Source organism: Balaenoptera borealis, assembly GCF_965194805.1.
Source record: "Balaenoptera borealis genome assembly, chromosome: 13".
Lineage (NCBI taxonomy): Eukaryota > Metazoa > Chordata > Mammalia > Artiodactyla > Balaenopteridae > Balaenoptera > Balaenoptera borealis.
The window spans coordinates 52,590,910-52,611,793 of record NC_138870.1 but is presented as its reverse complement, the minus strand read 5'-3'; the positions used below and the strand labels follow the sequence as shown (position 1 = coordinate 52,611,793).

Genomic DNA, 20,884 nt, shown 5'->3' with positions numbered 1-20,884 from the left:
CACCCAGCAGTTACAGGATTTGATTTTATTGTGATTGCGCCCCTCCCACTGTCTCATTGTGGCTTCTCCTTTGTCTTTGGATGTGGGGTATCTTTTTTGCTGAGTTCCAGTGTCTTCCTGTCGATGATTGTTCAGCAGTTAGTTGTGATTCTGGTGCTCTCTCAAGAGGAAGTGAGAGCACGTCCTTCTATTACACTATCTTGAACCAATCTCGGAACTGTTTTTTAAGCTGCTTCATGGGCTGTGAATCATCTGATTTACCATCAGGGGCATGTGTGCTTGGGGGTTGTATTCAGAAGAAGCTTCCTGATGCTCTATGTGGCTTACTGGTTTCTGAGTCAACGACCACCCTCGGTGTGGGATGGTCCATAGTGATGCTAGGTGATCAGCCTGGGACAGCCTTGCCTTGCCCTCCCCTCCGCAACCGAGGTAACCAGCCACAGAGGGTCGTGAGATAACTACTTGATGCAGCCAGTTGCTTTATTTTTCCCAGTCAAAAGCAGCCAACTCAACACCTAGGGGATCATAAGGGACTAGGAAAGAAGCAGATGGTGGGCGGTTTTTTCACTTCAAGCAAAAATGAACTGGTGGCATGCAAATGTCATGCAAAACAATGTGTAAAGTGTCACCCATTGTATCTGAGTCATACACTCCTTCGGGCCCTGAGTGATTCTTCAGTTTAAGAAGATGCTTTGACTCCATTTTGGAAGTTAATTTCATTTTATTTCTGGAGGGCTAAGGTACTGAGGAGGCAAAGCCATTACCACTTATTTCAAACAGTGTCTAAAGGTTTGGCAACTGAGACTAGGTGAACTCATTCAGAGTAAAGAAGACCATTTAAGATTTGCTAAGTTCATGATTCCACTCTTGCCAGATTGAAGTAACAGCAGCAAAAAGACAGATAATAAGTGCTAGGCACATGTTAAATACTCTAAAAGACAATCATATTTAGTTCTCTCACCAATTTAGTGAGAAGTAGGCATTGTTAATATCAGGTAAATGTACTGAAGCACACTGAGGTGAAGAGATTTGCCCAAGGTCCCACAGCTACTAAGGAACAGGGCTGCCATCCCTCTCATGAATGAAAGTCAGAGCACCAAGTTCTCAGTCAATGCCCTGTACCCTGGGATGTCCCATCCATGCTAAGACTCACGCAGTGTTTTTGTTTTTCACATTTTAATGTCTCTAAAATGAACAGTTTCTAACTAACATTTTTTCTTTCCTGTTTGCATGTAAAATAATGACATACCTATGATCAGTGGCATCTTTCATTTCACATAAAATGGTTTATGGGGTGTAGTTGAGGGGATGGTTGCATTTAGAAGCTATTTTAAATGCACTGCAGTCGTGAAGCATGTAAGCTTTGGGTGGTCCAGTTTATTCATTTATGATATAGGCAATGCCCCTTCCTCCAACTGAGGGCTGCCATTCCCTTCCAAAAGTCCCAGGGTTCTCTGAGAACATGTTAAATTTTGCGTTTTCATTTTGATGGTAATCAAAAGAACATTAGCATTTTCTGGATCTTCTCGATGCCTCTCATAAATGATAACTGCCATGAATTCGGACCCCCATTTTGTCTTGCTTACCATTTCTCTGTCAGCCAAGGGTATGTAGACTTTTTCAAGATGAGTGACAGGAATCCAAGGAATACAGGGCCATCTTTTTGAGGATTCTCCTAGGAAAAGGCTGCAAAGGTTGAATGTGTCTGTGAAGCAGCTCTGTATAAAAAGCCGTCCACAGATCGTCCTTAAAACAAAGCCAGTACTACCAGCCAGGATGGTTTTCTTTTATTTCTCTTTTCCTCGTTTTCAGTTTTTCAGAATTACCCTCATGTAAGTTAAAGCTTTCCATATGCATTCACAGGTGAATTCCTCCGGCCAAGTCTGAATTTTCTTGCGGATAGGAGCTAGGTATTAAACAAGACTTAACATTTCTAGATTCAAAACCAATTACACATCTCAGACTTCTCCCCTTTACTAGTGGTAAGATAATGAAACTGTGTAACTGCTTCCAACCCAAGGAAATGCAAAAAACTGTTCATTCCTTTTTATGCTCGTGGATATCAATGGCCAGCACAGAACCTTTCTGAAACTGCTTATTGCTAACAAGTGGTTCATCTATCCACACCTGCCAGGAAGCTGTTTCTTTGATAGTAGCCTTCCTCTGAGTTCAGAATAGATTTGATCTTTTTCCATCAGCTATATTAAGTTCACCACAACTCTCACTTTCTTTGACAAATGTCTGAAAAACGGAACAGAAAGAAACCATAATTTACCACCATTCTCTACTATGAAAGTTGAGCTGCTGTTTGGGCCTTTTTCTTCATGTACCCCCGCCCCGCCCATCTTTTTAGTATATATCCCTTAGCTATACCCATAACCTGCAGGAGGGACTAGCAGAAAGAAAATATTGCTATCAGATGATCACAAATACATGCAAAGACGTGGAGACCACGTGATGGCTCAAAACAGTCTTTACTTTTCCTATCAAGCCACTCGCTGTCAATGCAGAGGGCACTAAAGAGGCCCTTCTCTCTCCGGATTTCCTCCTTTTCTCTTCCCCTTGGATTTTTTTCAACCTTCTTTCTGACAGCCCTTGCCCTAAATCAGTGGTTCTCAGAGTGTGGTCCCCAAACCAGCAGCAGTAGCAACCATTAAAAAAGCAAATTTTTGTTAGAAAAGCAAATCCTAGGGCTCTACCCCTGACCTACTAGATCAGAAACCCAGGGATGGGACCCAGCGCTCCGTGTTAGAGCAACCCTCCAGGTGATTTTGCTGTATGGAAGAACCACTGCTTTAAAGTCTGAGGAGCCAGGAAGGAGCCAGTCTGTCCTCAGGGTATAAAAATCGTAGCTGTTCCTGGCCTGAGCCTAGAGCATCAAACTTTGAACACTGTCAAGCATCTATCAGCCTCCGCTGCAGACACATACCACACGCAGGGGAGCTTCTATGGCGATGTTTCCGCCCCAGTGCTATCCCACACAGGTGCAGGGGCCCCGCCTGCACCTCTGTCAGCTGTCTGCAGATTCCTCCTTGCCATCCTGATATTATGGAACGTAGGTCCATTTCTTCGAAAAGTGGGAGCTGGGGTAAGGATTTCTTGCATGGTCTAGCTCCTCATCTCAGACGCCCGCTGACTGCTGGGAGGTTCTGAAGCCCCCATCCCACTGTACACCAGGCTATAGCTCCCTTATCTGAAGTGGGTCAGATGTGGTCCTGTGTGGACTTTTGGTCCCTTGTTGGGCCCCTGGGAGAGTGTAGTTCTGGCTGTGGTTCCCTATCCCAACCAAGTATGCTCTTAACAACCTCCCTTTGCTCCTAGCCCACTGAGGGGCTGGGCTGGGGAGTCTCATGGACTTGGTGGAAGTGGAGTCTTTGCACTTAACAAACATTGGCATGAGATGATTGTGGTCAAGATAGTGACCTTATCTATCCCTGGCTGCTAAGATAGGAAACAGTGGGTCAGTGACAGGAAGGAACTTTCTAGTGGAGAACCCCAAGGCTTTATCTGTGGGCCATTCTAGCGTACACCAAAATTTTCAACACCTAACCATCTAATTTGCTGATGATGTGAAACCAAGTAAGATGAACCAGCAAGATTCAAAAAGACCTTTAGTGCCTGGGAAGGTGAGCTAAAACTAACCAGGGGATGTTTAACCACAGTCAAGGTAAAGTGTAACATCTATTGAGCGTGGGGTGGGGTTATCTAGCAGAATAGCAGAATCAAGGATTGAAGCTTATCAATGGTTTTAGTTTATCAATGGTAAAAAAAAAAAATACACTTAAAAAGGTATTTAAGTGGACAGTAAATTCAGTCTGATCAGTAGTGTGATGTAGACACTAGAACCTAATGTAATCAATAGGCTGCAGCATTTGCAGTATAAGGCAAATAATAACTAATGGTTTTGGTTGGCTTACTTTGTCCTAAGCACTGTTTCTAGTTTCTAGGGCTTTACCTGAATAACCTAACTCATCCACACACCAACCCTGTGGGGGAAGTACTATTATTAGTCTCATTTTACACATGAAGTTCCTCTCTAGGTGACACAATTCAGCCGGGGCATGAATGAACAGGAGCCCTCCAAAGAGAAACCTGAGTGGTGAAGGGGTTTGGAACCATGTTTGAAGGAATGAGAAAAACTCAAACAAATTAACACACATTGTAAATCAACTCTACTTCAGTAAAATTGAAAAAAAAGAAAAATCAAACAAAACTCAAACAAACTAGAGTTTTTTCAGCCATGTGAAAAGATAACTTGTGTTGCTGTGAAAGAGATCCTTAGGTATTTGTCAGATATGGGGGAGGGTGGTAAGGCTTGCTCTCCATGAGTCTGGGACAGAGGTGACAGCCACAGGAGGACAGAGTGGTGGTTAAGAGCACGCTGCCTGGGTGGAATCTTGGCTCTCCTACTTCTAGTTGTACCTGATCTTGGGCAATCTCATGTTTTCTTTGCCTCAGTTTTGTCATCTGTAAATGAAGATGGTGAGAGCATCCACTTCCCAGGTGAGGATTAGATGAGCAGGTGAGTGTTAGGCACTTAGCACAGGGCCGGGGCCGCGGTAACCGCTTATCAACAGTGAAATGCTGTTCTCGTTATCGTACTCAATACGAGCTCAGCGAGAGCTGTCCAGAGAGGCAGTGAGCTGACACAGAAAACAGTAGGTTCTCTATTAGAAAAGTATTTGTGCATCACTGTATAACTACCTGGCAAGGATGTTGGACTAAATAATTTGATTTTTCATGGTCCCCATTAAGCACTAGGTTTCTGTGACTTTAGGAGTATCTAAAAAATACTGTGACTGTTTTCATTTTTCCTTCTTTTTATAAGAGTTTAATCTCATGCTTTGTATAAGGAAAGGTACAAATATTTCCTGCTGTATGATGGGCTATAGGTAGGTTGAGTGCAGAAACAATAGGCCCTCAAATTCACTGGCCTAGAAAAGCAGTGGCTTTGTCTCTTTCAGGCATGCAGGCATCTAGGATGAAGGAGGTCTGTCATCTTTACACTTGGCTTCCAAGGTCACTAGGGGCATCTCCCCAACAAGAGCATGGAGGGACCCCTCAAGAAAGGTTTTTATGGTCCCGGCCTAGAAGAGGCACACATCACATCTGCATGCTTTTCACTGGCTAGAATTCAGGTTCATGGCCATCCTGAGAAACAAGACTCCTGGGAAATGTAGTAGTCTATAAATTATGTCTTCAGGCTCAAGGGAATTTATTTTGATCAACATTTTGGAAGTTTCAGCCACCACTGGGCATTGAGAAGGGAATTCACATTAGGTTTAATAAGTGATGGTGTCTTTATTCATGATTGTTACATTTTTTCCCATGGACTTGATGAAGCGTGGGTGTCATCTTTAAAGCCCCCAAACCAATGATCTCTTTTGTTACTTTAATTTTGTCACTGTCAGTTTTAAAAGAGCTGCAGTAAGTTCAGCTTAAATTGTCAGGCAGTGAAGAAATAGCTGTCTCACTATGATCCACTTTAATCTTGCAGAAGAACACATTTGAATAATAAAAAAACCTACAAGTAAACAGCATACCAAATATTTGTCTTTAGAAAGTTCATCATAGAAAGCAATACTCATTTCATGCTAAAGAAGAAAGGTTATATTAAGCAGGTAGGATATGACTGTACTACTGTCTTAACACCTTCTGTTCCTTTGAGGTTATTTTAAAATTCTTAGTTATGCTGTTGAGGTTTTTAAGTGACATACCAGTTCAGTTTAAGAGTGTAGCCTCTTTTCTGCTCTCAAACTGCAGTTCTTCAGTGTTTTATTTGGGCACATTTCCTCTCCTTGATGTTATCCTTAATAGAGTCGAAATAATGACTATAGATGGATCATTTATAAATACATCTCAATCAATCTTAAGTTTATTTATGTTAAACTTGTACAATTCATTGTGTGTGTATTATACAGTCAGAGCCCCAAAGTAACGGTAAGGTATAAATTAACTAAAATGCCATGGGAGGAGCAGGGTTCAACAACTGTTTGGATGCCTGCATGCGCCAGGCACATGCTAGGGAAACGTAGTGAATGAGGCAAAGGCCCTGTCTTCAGGGCACTTACAGTTGCGGGGCGCTGGAGGGCAGGGAATCAAGCTTCCATTTACAATGCAGTGTGAAGGGTTAAGTGCAGGTGTTAGGATAAGCCCTCAGCTTTAATGAGTAGAGGCTGCCTTGGGTTAAAGGGGGAAACTGTAGCACACATGGGATTATGTTCTTTGACTTCAAGAATGGCAGTGACATGAGGGTACTTCACAGGTCAAAATCCATTGCTACAGAGTTATGCAGGTAGACCCACTTGCATTTTTTTTTTTTTTTAATTTATTTTTGGCCGTGTTGGGTCTTCGTTTCTGTGCGAGGGCTTTCTCTAGTTGTGGCAAGCGGGGGCCACTCTTCACCGCGGTGCGCGGGCCTCTCACTGTCGCGGCCTCTCTTGTTTTGGAGCACAGGCTCCAGACGCGCAGGCTCAGTAGTTGTGGTGCACGGGCCTAGTTGCTCCGTGGCATGTGGGATCTTCCCAGACCAGGGCTTGAACCCACGTCCCCTGCATTGGCAGGCAGATTCTCAACCACTGCGCCACCAGGGAAGCCCCCGACCCACTTGCTTTATTATTCCATGGGGTCACTGTTGTGGTTGTGAATAGTGCTTGAAAACTTGGTTGGCGATGGGGTCATTTGTAGTATGGGTGTTTTTAGTGGGACACTACTCGTTTTTGTTAACTGTGAGCCTCATTGAACTGTTATCAGTAGGAAATGGTATATGGACGTCTTTCATGTGTCATGACAGGGTGTTTCTATTCACTGAGCAGTCCCTCTTGGGGTGCAGTGGATGGTTATCTGGTAGTTAGTTGGCTCTGGGGAGTTCACTGGACAAGATGGGCATTTAACCTTCAACTTTGCCCTCACTTGTGTGAGCAAGTCCGCAGACTCCCCAGGACCAAAGGTGGTTTGGCTGTTAGTGGCGAGAAGGGAGGAAGGGGGGTGTCAGCCCCTGGAAGAGAGCTGGTATTGTGGCAATACCACATGGTGAAATGGGATGAGCCTGGGATACTGGGGTTTACAAGAGCCAGACCTCACCCTCTCAGACAACATCTCAGCTTTCCTGCTGTGGAAGGGGCTGGTTCCCACTCTTCAGGACCCCATGCAGGTCAGAGATACCGTGTATGAAGCACATGGACCGAGTATGGCAGGTGGTCATTCCTTCATTCACCAAATCTGTGTTGAGTCCGCACCTCGTCATGGTGCCTGCACTGTCGTAGGCATAAACAAACCCCCTGCCCTCGTGGGGCTTACAGACTCGTCGGCAAAACAGGTAATAAGCAAGGCGAATAAGTGAAATGTTGAGTATGCTAGATGGTGATGAGTGCTAGAGAGAAAAAATAAGACAGGAGAAGGGCTCAGTAGTTACAGGCGGGGTTGTAGTTTCAGATGGGAAACCAATGAAAGCATCACTGAGGAAAAGGCTTTTGAGAAAAGGTCTGAAGGAGGTAAGGCACGAGCTGAGCAGATATTGGGGGAATGCGTGCTGGCAGACAAAATAGCAAAGCCCTTTGAGCCAGGAATGTGCCTTTTAGTAGATGAGGATGGGAGAGAAATGTACAGAGTAAGAGACGGGTAGGGGTGAGGCAGGGAGGTGCCGGCAGGGCCCAGGCACTGTCAACGAACCCGCTCTCTAGTTTGACTCTTCAAATAACTGAGCCATTTCCCTGGCTCTAGTTCTAAAACCTTCATTCCGTCTTGCACACGAAACCCTAAGTAATTCTGTAAATTCATAAACAGTTGAATCTATGCAAGGCCTTAAAGACTGTCTTCTAGAGTGGTATATACACTTTTTTTAAAAAGCAATGGAACTGTTGCTTGTCTGTTTTCTAGTAGAATCTTATGCACGTTCCCAATTTATAAAAACAGCTGAAGGTGGGAGCCATTCCAGCCGACGTCTGGGACCAGGTTGAGCGCTCACACTGGCTCCTCTTTCCCAAGGTGGTGCCCGGGGCTGCTCTGTGGGACACAAAAGCCACCTAAACTTGGTCTGAAGGTTGGTGACCTGGACCAGAGATGCCAAACTTGCTTGCACATCAGAATCACCTGGGGAATTTTCCCCCTTTTTTTATTTGCTTTGTTTTCAACATTTTATTGTGAAAATTTTGAAACGCACAGAAAAGTTGAGAGACTCACGGTGCACTCCTGTATCCCTACTACTTAAATTCTGCAATTGCCATACTCACATTTTAATCACATATATGTGTATCTCCCTGTCTCTCTGTCGATCCAATGCCGAGAGTACATGGACCCAATCCGTGTACCCATGTGGGAGATTTGTTTATTTTTTAATAAAAATGGTCAGTCCTCTATTTTCAGGCTTACTGAACCACAATCATTGAAGGTGGGGCTGGGAGTCTTTATTTTAAAAGCACTCCAGGTGATTCTGGTGTAACCACTCTGGGAACCACTGGTCTAGTCTAAATCTTCTTTTTTTGCTGGTAAGGAAAATGAGGCCCAGACAAGTTGCCCTTCTCAAGTTCCCACAGGTAGCTGGCAGCAGGGATAGAATTAGAACCCAGGTTTTGTGGGACCCCACCTCTTCCCTTCCAAGATTCTTTTTGGTTTCTACTCAGCAACATCAGCCCTTTCTAAAATCAAATAATACACCTGCCCTACTCTTCCTCTCAGTTAGCAGTTTGCTGAGCCACTAGCTATCTTAGGGAGTTGTGAAGAATACTTCGTTTTCTTGTTGGTTGAAAGTTTCAAGCATTATTGAGATGAAAGAGCACAAGTGTCACGTGTCGCCCTGGGTTGCTTCAGTGAGGCAGTAGGAGAACGAGCGCTGGGCTGGGAGCCCAGAGGCAGGAAGAGAAGCTCCAGCCCTTTCCCAGACTGTGGAGTGGTTGAAAATTCACATGACTCTCGGAGCCTCAGTTCCCTGCTTTGAAAACAAGCCGTTAAAAAGATCTTGTTAACTGATCTCAGAGGTGTCTTCCAGCTCTGAAATGTGTGACCGTTAAACTAACATCCAGCCAGAGACTGACCTGGCCAGTCAGCTCCCTGTTCTCCTGAGGCCCTGATGCATTCTCCTCCCGTCTTGCTGGCTTAGATGCCAGAAGACAGATGAGACGCCTCATAGAAGCTTTCGCTTGCCACCTCTGCCAGCCGTGACGGGAACCCTGAGAACAGTCCTGCAGGGCTTCCCCCAGATCCTGGGCTCCTGGTAGCTTGGAGACTGTCCAGGGCTGACCTCCACGTCCTTCAGGCCCTCAGAGGCCCTGATTCCTGGGTCTAGCGCCATGTCTGCCACCCAGATATTAACACTGAGCATTTTTCAAAGCTTGACTTGCCTCTTATTCTGAACTAGCAGCTCACAGCCTGGCGGCAGCCTGTGAACCTAAGCAGTGGGCACCACCTTTCCCTTAGTGTTGCATCGTGCCCTCCAAACCAGAAGCTGACTCTCCTGTGCCCTTTTGTTTTAAACACTGCCCACCCAGGGGGCCACCAACTCCTGCTATTACCACTACCACTATCAATACCATTGTTCCTATTACTACCACCGCCACTGCTGTTAACCATTGCCACCAGTATTACTACTAGCACTATAACACCACTGCCACTACCACTAGCACTACTGCCACTACTACTGGTAGTACTACCACCATTAACACTACCGTTACTGCTACTACCACTAGCACTGCACCTACCTCTACTACTAGCACTATAACACCACTGCCACTACCACTAGCACTACTGCCACTACTACTGGTAGTACTACCACCATTAACACTACCGTTACTGCTACTACCACTAGCACTAGTACTGCTGCTACCACTACTACTGGTAGTACTGCACCTCCCTCTACTACCACCACCACTTCTTTCTTTCTTTTTTTCTTTTTTTTAATTCTACCATTCCTTTTTTTTTTTTTTTTTTTGGCTGCGTTGGGTCTTCGTTGCTGCGCGTGGGCTTTCTCTAGTTGCGGCGAGCGGGGGCTACTCTTCGTTGTGGTGCATGGGCTTCTCATTGCAGTCGCTTCTCTTGTTGCAGAGCACGGACTCTAGCCACACGGGCTTCGGTAGTTGTGGCACACAGGCTCAGTAGTTGTGGTGAACAGGCTTAGTTGCTCCGCGGTATGTGGGATCTTCCCAGACCAGGGCTCGAACCCGTGTCCCCTGCATTGGCAGGCGGATGCTTAACCACTGTGCCACCAGGGAAGCCCACCACCACCACTTCTGACACTGCCTGCCACTCTGCTGGCAGAGCCGGTCAAGCTGACTGGGTTTCATGTTTCCACCCTTTACTCTCCCCACCCATCCAGGTTCCCTTTGACTCATCCCTCTGGTCCCCCGTCCCCAAGGGAAACACTTTTCCAGAATCCCTCCTTAGGTGTTCACGGCATCACAGATCTCAAGGGGCAGCCAGTGCCCCTTCCTCCCGAGGGAGCAGGAGGTTTTTTCCTCAGGTCACAGCTTGGTATGGTTTGGGTTCAGGCTCTGATTCAGGCCAGCTTCGTGCCTCAGATGGGTGGCACTGCTCTTTGACTCTGTCATCGTTTGTGTGAATAACCCCAGGTTGATGTGGGTTATGAAAAATAATGATACTATGAAATGAAACATTAGATGTAAATCTAAAATAAGATTTTCAGAGTGTGGCTAAGCAGACCCATACCTCAAGGGTACGTGTGGGTCTCTGGCTGGAGGACGATTCAGGGCACAGAATGGCCTGGTGATTAAGCATGCGTACTTGGAACTCACGTGGGCCGGCCCGAGTTGGGATTCCAGTTGCACAACTTACAGCCTGACTTAGGGCAAAGTACAGGATCCCTCTAAGACGAAGTTTGCTCATCTATGTGATTAAAATAATAATAGCCCCCTTCGTGGAACTGTTATATTAAATGAGAGAGTGCACGTAAGGCATTCATCTTATGTGCCTGGTACATAGTAAGCACTCAGTTCACGTTAGCTATTGCGTGTGTTAAAACAGAAGAGTCAGAAATGCTAGATATTGGTTAAAAGTGCAGAGTTTGGAACCAGGCAGCCTGAGTTTGAATTCCAGCTCCATCACGTCCTGTGTGATCTTGAGCAAGTTACTTAACCATTCTGGGTGTGTTACCTCATCTGTAAAATAGGAATTGTAACAATCCCTATCTCACAGAGTCCTGTGAGGATTCAATGAATTAATTTAATTCAAAAAGTATTTGCATGTCCACTGTTCTCCAGGCAGTATTCAAGGAACTAGATACTTAGTTAATGATGGGACGGAAACGTCCGTCCTCGTGGAGCTTGCATTTGGAGGAGGGGCGGGGTACGGGTAGGGGGAGACTGGTAATCAATAAAATAAAGAAGTAAAACATATAATGACTGCAAAAGCATTAAACGTTACATGCTGATTGATTGCTTTTGAAGTGTTTAGACAAGTGCCTGTCTGCCATATGGAAAGCATTTAGTAAATGTGAGTTATTAATATTGATTTCGATACATTCTTATTGCTGTTACTACTCATACTATAAATAGTGTTTGCCACTTTAATATATCTTAGTTTATATTTTTAAAATGGTGCAAGGTAAAATACTTTTTGCATTGCAGTATAGACATGAATATGAAAGGGCTACGTTAACTTCTGATTTAAAAGTGTGAGTTATGGACTTTTTGGATAGCATTCCCAAGCTGTTTTAGGACTCCACTGTGGAGTAAAACTCATCTTAGCCAATACTGCTGCCAAGTATTAGCGCTGGACTCTAGAACTCTGTTCTTACCAAATTAGATCTAGAACAATTCAAGCCAGCATACTCTATAAGACCAGGTGTTGGGTGGGGTTGGTGGGTGTCTATCAAGTTTAAATTATGCTCTAGGTAGTTTGGGGGCACACTAGGCAGCCTATAATATTCTTTCCAGCTCTCAAGTTTAATGATTTTTTGTTTTCTATCCTAGTGTTTTTGACAAGCAATGGCTGTCTCTAAGTAACACAGAAAAGTCCTTTTTCAGCAAAGCTCTTTAAAAAGCCTCCAGGCTCTTAGGCATTTGACAAACAAACACTTTCTTTTTTTTTCTTGCAAGACTCAGCTGTGAAGTCAAGCTCATGCTTCCCAGGGAGCTCAGTGGCACAGAAGCCCTCACGTGCCCTCAGTCGAGCTGCTAGACCCCGAGCCTACCTGACCCTCTGCCTCGGGCTGAGCTTGGCGTTCAGCGCTTGGATATTTAGCTTTTCTCTTCCAGGCAAGCAAGAGGCTTTTGAGGTTGCAGAGGGGGAACTCATTCCCTACTGTGGGCCATGCGGCCTGCCTGCAAAAATTGGATTCATGCAATTAATTTTCACACTGATTCATCTCTCTACTGGCTCCCCATCCCCCCACCCCCCATTTTGGTTCTTTTCTGTGTCAGAGTTTATGTATTGTTTTTTTCCTCCCCTCTCTGTCTCATTCTTTGTGAATCTGAGCTGGCAGGTCATAATGATAATTGCCACCAGTATTTCAAGGACATATGGTCCCTCTTCCAAATGGGCTGCTCTGGCTCTCAATGTTAGTAGGTCATCTAAAAAAATGGCTAGACTGTATTATGTACTTCTCACACTCTACATTTAGGTAAAATCTCATAACAAAAGCCCAATGAATAAAAGAGATAAGAACATTTATGGTAGAGCAGGCTATATAGTGTTTAATAGAACAGACTCTGGAGACAGCCTAGCTGGGTTCTGGTCCTAGCTATGCCACTTATCATAGTGCTGTGTGACCTTGAACAAAGTTCCCAACCTCTCTGTGCCTTTGCTCCCTTAACAGTGAAATGGGGATAATAAAAGACCTTATCTCTAATAAGGTTAGTAAAACGATAATAAGTGTGTAAAATGCTAAGCATAGTTCCTGGCATCTAGTACATGTTCAATAAATGTTTGTTTTTATTACTGTAATGATAATGATAATTATTATTGTTAACATTATTTTTATCCCCCATCAACAGTCTCTTTGGGTTTTCCACTGAGTTGTTAAAAACCACCGTGCAGTACTGTGCTTTCAACACCATACTTTTCATGTGGTGTTTTTACCTGTAGAAGACATTGAATAAATGTCAAATAAAATGGACCCAACAAACCAACCTTCGTGCTGTGTTGCAGAAGGGATATTTAATTATTTAGCTTATGAGCAGCGTCTCAAGCAGGCTGAGTTTGTTTAGGCCACAAGATTGGCTGTGCTGGTGAATGGGCAGCGGTACCCTCTTGCCCTCCGCTTCAGGACTGAGTGGCGTCTCGTGGGATGCTGCATCCAGCCTCCCGTACATGTCACGGCCATCATGACTTGCTGCTTGAAAGGCTGCAGTCGTGTTCCACATGGGAACACCCCCATACATGCATTTTAGCTTTTCCTGAGCTTGGGATCTGCAGACAACCTCCTTATCCCAGAATAGTGCCGGTCTGGAGGCCAGAGCCTTTGGGAGGTGACAGTGCCACACCAGGAAGAGCTAAACACTGCCCTTCTGCAGAGCCTCTGTGGTTTCTTATGCCGAGGCACTGATTACTCTTTTAACTACATTGCCAACAGGCAGCCTTCTGGTTGACCCAACATTTCTATAAGAACTCTCAGACCTACGGCACTAGAGAGGTCCAGTGGTGCTTGGGAGAGAGAGAGCCCTCATGGGTTTCCTAGCATAGCTGTGCATAGTGTGTGTAGTATGGTTACCTGAAAATGTACGAGGACCTGTGCAAAATGAGTATGTCCCAGGTGAGGCTTCGAAGAAATCGAGTAACAGGGTTACAAAGCCAGACAAAGCCCAGCTATCTTTTCTTTCATCATTTGGTTTTTCATAGGAGTTTACACTTAGCTGTATTTAGCTGCAGGGATATAGTGATTTCTTCCACTAGTGTTCTTGGTCCCATCTCCTCCTGAAGCAGACTCTACCCATCCTTTCTACCGTCCCTGTCTTCATCGGTCCCCTTCCTTCTGGCTTCTTCCCCTCTGCCTGAAGACATGCTCACAGCTCCCTCGTCTTACGCAAGCTTCCCCTCACTGCTCTGTCCGCCTCCAGTCAGTTCCCTTCATGTCCAAGCTCCTCCCACGAGATGGGCGTCCCCTGGCTCCACCTCTCCGCTCAGGACAGCCTCGACTGTGTCCCCGCCACGTCCCTGGAATACAGTTTCCTTCCCCACCTTACTCACCCTGCTGTATGGGAGAGCAAGCTAGCTGCTCCCCAGACCCTTTCCCTCTTGTTCCAGGCACAGGGCATTGACTACCCTCCCCAGCTGCTGTATGGGAGCGTAGGTGTGGCTATGTGACTAAGTTTCAGCCAGGGAGGTGTGAGCAGAGGTGAGGCCTGACCCATAAAAACCTCTTACACAATGTAATGGCTTAATTGTGTCCCAACCCTAACCCTCATATCTGTGAATGTGACCTTCTTTGGAAATGGGGTCTTTGCAGATTTAATGAAGGTGGAAGTTAAGATGAAGTCATACTGGATTAGGGTGGGCCTTAAATCCAAGGACTCGTGTTCTTATAAGAAGGCCATGTGAAGACAGAGATGGCGGGAGGGTGACAGGTGAAGATGGAGACCAAGATTGGGGTTAACCTGACAAGCTAAGGAACACCAAGGAATGCTAGGAAGAGGCAAGGAAAGATCCTCCCCTAGAGCCTTCAGAAGAAGCATGGCCCTGCTGACACCTTATTTCAGACTTTTAGCCTCCAGAGCTGTAAGGGAGTAGATTTCTGTTATTTTAGGCCATCAGGTTTGAGGCAGTTTATGCCAGTCCCAGGAAACTGTTTTGCACACCCATCCTCTCTTCCCTCTTCTGCCAACTGGTTGCTGACAGATGAGGGTGACCTCGGCAGAGAGCCGGAGCAGGCGGACCACCTGGCAGCCTGATTCCCTATGAGGCCCCTCCCCCACCTCCAAGCTGCTACCTGGACTGTATGTTTCACAGGTGAAATAAACTTGTGCGGCACTAAGCCGCTGAGACTTGGAGGGTTTATCTGTTACAACAGCTAGTATTTCCTTAACTAAAACACCCGCTTACTTGCCAAGGGACTGATGGCAGCTGCTGTAAATACACACTCAACCTTTCCCTCCTGGAAACAGTCTCTCTGACGGTTTCCAGAATTTCACCCTCTCATTTCCTCTCTCCCTCCTTCACTGCTGGTTCCTCTTCATGCCTGCCCCCTAAAAAGCAGCCCACCCCCAGGGTTTCCTCTCCCGCCAGCTTCTCCATACCTCATCCCTGAGTCCTCTCATGCACCTGCATCTCCCACTTACTCTGATGTTACCTAGATATATAAGCCCACACCAGACCTCTCTCTCCCATCTCGGGCCCCGTGGCCACCCGCCTCTGGTCATCTCACTGCACCCCCTTCTCTGCACAATGTCAGGAGGCTTCCGGGGGGGCAGTGGCAGGGTCGGCCTTCTAACTGTCCTCAGACTTTGTCACTCGTCTTCGCACCACATCCCCAAGCCTAACCCATTTTCTGAGCCTCTGGCTTGGCACGTAGGGTAACGGCTCTCCAGGTATCTGTCGGTCAGGGTAACCATACTTCTCAGTGTTCTGAAAGATTCTGTTGAGAGAAACAGTGCGTAGGGAGAATTTCCAGTCCTAACATCCCTCTAGAAATTCCCAAGTTTGTCCCTGGATTGAGGCCGACCCTCACATATGTGGCCACCCGAAATGGTTTTCTGAACAGCTTTCTGATGACACGAGCTTGGAGAAGGTTAGGAGGAATAGCTCTGGGAAACGTGTTGCTGGATTTACTGCAGGGGTCCTGCTGAGGGACTTGTCCATTTCATCACACAGTGTCCTCTTTCCTACGTACCACTGGGCACTTTTCTCTGATGTGCTCTTTAGGGAAAGAACTGGGGTTAAGGGGGAGAGGAGTTTTTTTTTTTGGACCCTGAGGTGAGTAGTAGACCAGTTGTGGTGGTTTTGTTGTTGCCTGTCATGAAACATTTGCAGCCGCTTTTTGGACAGTTAAGAGCCTTACAGCACATGTTTTTGGTATTAACTTAATTCCTAGCTTCCTCTGATCTTCCCTAGTTTTATTTTCCACATGTATTTATTTTTTTATTTTATCTTGTGTGTATTTATGTAATCTCTGTTTAAATCCTTTCTGGAACAAGGTAAAGTCTGAATAAATAAGATGTCGCTGTAAACCTGTTCACACTTAAAAAGTGTCCAAAACTAGAGGAATTTTCTTTTCCAAAATGGTGCCCTTTTCCTGTGTTCCCAGTTTGATGGTGTCACCAAGCAGCCCATTACTTAAACTAGAACCCTAGGATAGCCTAACGGTGCCCGCTCTCTTTCTCGTCCCTTCTCCCCTCCCACATCTGCTACACTTCCTGTCCGTAGCCAACAGCGTCTTTTGTAGGCTCCGAAAAGGAGCCTCACCAGGGGTCCTTACAGGGATCGCTGCTTCACTGGTGCCCAGCCAGTCAGTCAGTCCCCAAGACCACAGACACCCGTGGCCACCCCACGTCCCTTTTGAAAGCCCATCAGTGACTTCTCGTCTTCAGAATCAAGTCCAGACTCTTTGGACTTCTTTGTCAGCCTCTCTGCTCCTTCATCTCCTGCCACTTCTTAGCCCTGCACCCCCACACCCCAGTAGTACCAGAGCATATGCTTACCCCTCCCTGAACCAAGCCGTCCTCTGCCCCTTGTCTTCATAGCTGCCGCTGCTTCCCTCCTTGTCTGTTGAGCAGCCCCCCGGAATGTCTTCTACAAGACTCAACTTAGACGTCACCTCTTCCTTGAGATCTTTCCCGTGTTCCCTGTGACTTCCTAGGCAGCGACCTGTTTATGGTGCCCTTGTGTGTGCCCGGGACGCCAGGGTCTCCCCTTCTCTGTGCTCTTGCTTCTCTTTCCACACCGCAGCATAATTGCAATTCTCTCCTTCTCTCCCCTGATAGGCCAGAGCTCATTTGTGGCAGGAATCAAATCTTCTCTTTGTATCCCCTCAAAGCTCTGCCAGAAGCAGGCTCAGTTCCGCTTAGTTGTTCCAAAAAATTGCTTGTAAATAGTATTGTTGTTTTCAAAGACCATGACACTGTTGATACCGTTGTGGGCTTTATCATATTCTATAAAGGAGCCGGGGCAGGTAGATGCGCTTAATCCAGGGGTGACACTAAATGGTGGGACCTGCAGCGTGAAGGAGACGGCTAGTTGCGGGGGCAGCACCCGCCTCTGTCCCAGTGATCATGGGCTCCCCGCACCGTCCCCAGCTCCCATCCCGTCTGACCCATGTCCTGTGGTTCTGGCTTCACATGGCACCGGGAATACATCTCTTCTGTGTTGTTCCATTGCCCACCTTCAGGCAGGACTGGCCCTTCTTTCACTGGAGCTTCAGCGACAGACTCCTGTTTCCCTCTTCCAGCTCTGTCCTGCACCGTCCACTTTCCACACGCAAGAATGACCTTTGTAAAAGAGAAATCCTCTGCTCTGAGCCCTGCAGAGCTTATTGTTGATCTCGTTTGAACTCTTCTGACAGCCCGCCCCGTCCTCTGATGGCCCAGCCCGCCTCACTAGCCCTCCAGGCCTGTCTCGTCTTCCTCACTGAGCTTCATCCAGCCCTGGCACACGCCAGGCCTCCCCGCCATGGTCTTTGCGCACACACTTGCTTTCGCCCGCACTGCTTTCCCCCCGGCTCTGCAGTTGGATCCCCCTGCCAGTCCTTCGGGCCTCCCTGTCTGAGGCCCCCATCTTCCTACTCAGATCACTGCGCCTCCCAGCGCTGAAAGCTCCGTGCAGCAGTGACTCTTCCCTCGGGTCCTCTGCCGGATCCCCGGGCCCCACGTAGGGTAGGCACTCAGGGAATATTTGCCCAAAGAAAGAAAATAAGGGAGAGGAAGAAAGGTCCTGGAAGTTTGAATTTGATCAGTACAAGTACGGTGTTCCTGGGGCTCCCATTACGCTCAAGGTCACATGGTTTTGATTTAGGTCCATTTTTTATGATTAAAAATGTCCAGCCACTTTGGAGGCTGAGGCCTCCATATGTCCAGAGGGTTGGTGTTCACTGTAGCTCGGACCCATGGTTGAGACGCATTTGCCACAGATTGGCGGTTTGGCCCTCTCTGGCGTTGGCAGCCCTGATCTCCTCTCTGGAATTGAGGGCGTACCTACATTTCCAGTGCACGTTTTCCCCTCTCGGCAATGTAGGACACAAGCCGAGGGACTTGGCTGTCCCCAGATGGTACCTCTCAACATACCGGTTCCAGAGTAAGTGATCTCTCCAGGTGCACACTCTCTCTTTCCTTCTGGGTCACTCCCATTTGTTCTCATTTCACTATTTTTGTCCCTGGTAATTGTCTGGGGAGGAATTCACCAGAGTTCAACATTTTTTGTATTATCAGATTTTTCAAAGGAGAGAAGTGAGAAGGGTGGTCGCCCCTAGCATGGAGCAAGAAACCAAGAGCAGGAAAGAAAGGTAGCAGCTGGATCAAGGCAGGGATCTCAGATGGGGAAGAACCCTCACCTTTGCGAGAGGGCAGCTGAATGCAGCAGTGGCGTCCCTAAATGTTCAGAAACAACCAAACAACCAGGAGTTTAGATGGGAAATAACAGACCTCCGTGGGCAGGAGGAAGCACAGCATATTCAAGAAAGAACCCTGAGGTGAACGTTTAGACATGGGTTTCAGTCTGGCCGAGCCACTAACTTCCCTAGATCTTGGGTTCTTCATCCCTAAAATGAAACGACTGTCCTGTGAGGATTTTAAAGCTCAAAAAATTTCCGTGAAGAAACGTCATGTATCGCATTTCTGCACTATGCACCTCTGGGAAGTGTTTAACGAACTGCAGTAAGTTTTGGAGTCACATTAGTGATTTCAACTTTCTGTGTTTGACACCTGTTCTCTCTGATGATCCCCCCGAGAGAGGAGTTGCTGAGGAAGAACTGAGCTGGAGGCTGTCATGTGGTTGTAGCAATTTCTGTTGTACTCCCACCTGCTTTGTCAAGTAGTGAACAATTAGCCTCACAGCCAAACGGCAATCCTCCACACAAGAGGCAGGTGATCTGAAGTCAGGTTCCCCTCGGGAGTGTTCACTCTGCCTGGATTCAGTGCCCAGCCCTTGATTCAAGCTCACAAATATATCTCCATAACGCACCATGCAGTACAACTTAAGTTTTGTGATCTAGCAGAGTCAGACTGGCTTGTGGTTAGAACCTAATCTTCAACCTGAGACTCAGTGCTTACCCCTCAGAATGACTCTAGGTCTTTCAGCTGTTTTACCATCTTTTATAGGAAAAGTAATTTTTTTTTTAAAAGTCATTCTGGGACGTGGCCTCTCCATCCACAGCCTTTCATGGAGAAGAGAAATCCACTCAGGGGCCAGGTAGTTCCTGACTGTGAAATCCTTCTTGGGTCAAATGCCCCTTTCTTTTCTCCATGGTTTAAAGGTATAAGTAAAAGTGTGGGGAGAAAGATACGAAGTTTGGCAAAGCTTATGTCCTACTGCCAAGATAGAACAAACCTTGATTCGGTCAAGAAGCTGAGTTTTTTGGGTTAACGGTCCCAATGAATTCTCCCACATTCGTTCTCCGATGATCGTGCATTATAGATCATCTTTAAATTCCTTAGACCTCAAAAACTGGCAAGAACTGTTTTAACTACAAATAAACACATAAGCCGTATAAATACAGAAATCCCACACATGCAGGGACCTCCCTTTGGTGAGAATGCTGTAGGCATGGATGAATCACGCTCAGATAGTTTTCATCTGTGAGGTTGACACGAACTCTGACGCCACCAGACCTCAAGGCAAAAATAGATGCCCTTCAAAGACTTTGTAACTTCCAAGAATCATCCATGTGGAAACCAAATGGAGGTGTTGATTCTCATGAAAGAGATCTCACAACTACAGCGAGTGACTCTGAGTGATCCCAGCCAAACACGAGAAAGTGTTAACTTTTTCATCTGTGATTGAAAGAATGTGATCGTGATTAGGATACATGACCTGAGGATTCTGGGGCAGTTTTAAGCACTTAGCTTCAAGCACTACAGTTTAGCCTTTTGAGCAGCAAACTCATGTTTCAAATTATAACAGACGTCTCTGTTAATCCTCTAATCGCTTCTTAACCTCACTCCTAAATTGCACCAGGCTGAGGCTGTAAAGGTTTGCATGTGGAAAGCCTCCATCTGCCTTTCTCCTCTGAGGGGTGGTTGTGAATGGGACCAAGCGCCACTGGGAACAGGACGATTGTGCCCTAGGAGCCTCTTGTTCTGTGGAGTGTGTGCCTTGCTGACTGATGCTAAACATTGGAAACGTACATTTGAATAGGTCCATAGAAATCGGAATTTGATGGATGGCGTTTGCCCTGAGTGTTTTGTGGAGTGGTGTTATGGTAGGGAGTGCCTCTCCAACGGGGTTATTTATTAGAAGAACAAGCTTACAACTTGAACTTTTTCCCCAGAAGAACATTGGAAAATAGCATATCTATAGTGGCACATTTCTGGTGGATTTACTAGGGTGCGTTTTTCTTCCGGTGAATTGACCTCTTCATTAATCTGTTTTCTTCACTCCTGTGAGATATACAAGGGTGAACTGGTTTATTTTTATTTTACAGTTTGAGGAAGAAGGTAAACTCTAAGTAGCTAGTCTAGAGCTGAAGGTATTTTTTTATTCACCTGAAGAGTTTAAGTTTTTCCAATGTGTTAGCCCACAGTATGACTATTTCCCGTCCATTTTTGTGTCGCAAATGGGAATGGCATCCCTAGACTTTCATGGAAGCTAGGTTTCTGCTTTTGGCACTACTAATCCCAGTGAAAACGGGAACTGGTTTATCTGTGGAAAGTCACGCTCCCGATTGTGTTGGTAATGTGCTTTTCCTGTCTCTTGAGTACTGTTTGTACTCAGATAATTCAGATAATTCAGATTCACAACCACAGCCTGAGGCAGAGTGCGGATAACAGGTCATGTGGCTGAGACCCCCCCC

The 20,884-nt window shown here is 46.2% G+C and overlaps 1 protein-coding gene and 1 long non-coding RNA gene across 4 annotated transcripts in view; both read left to right on the top strand.

The window, feature by feature from the left end:
• The window catches only part of LOC309609612, a 526,119-nt gene that overhangs the window by 353,038 nt on the left and 152,197 nt on the right, over positions 1–20,884 (top strand). The window lies entirely within an intron of this gene.
• Positions 1–20,884, top strand: part of PPM1H (protein phosphatase, Mg2+/Mn2+ dependent 1H) — a 275,787-nt gene that overhangs the window by 150,092 nt on the left and 104,811 nt on the right. The gene's annotated exons all lie outside the window — the stretch shown is intronic.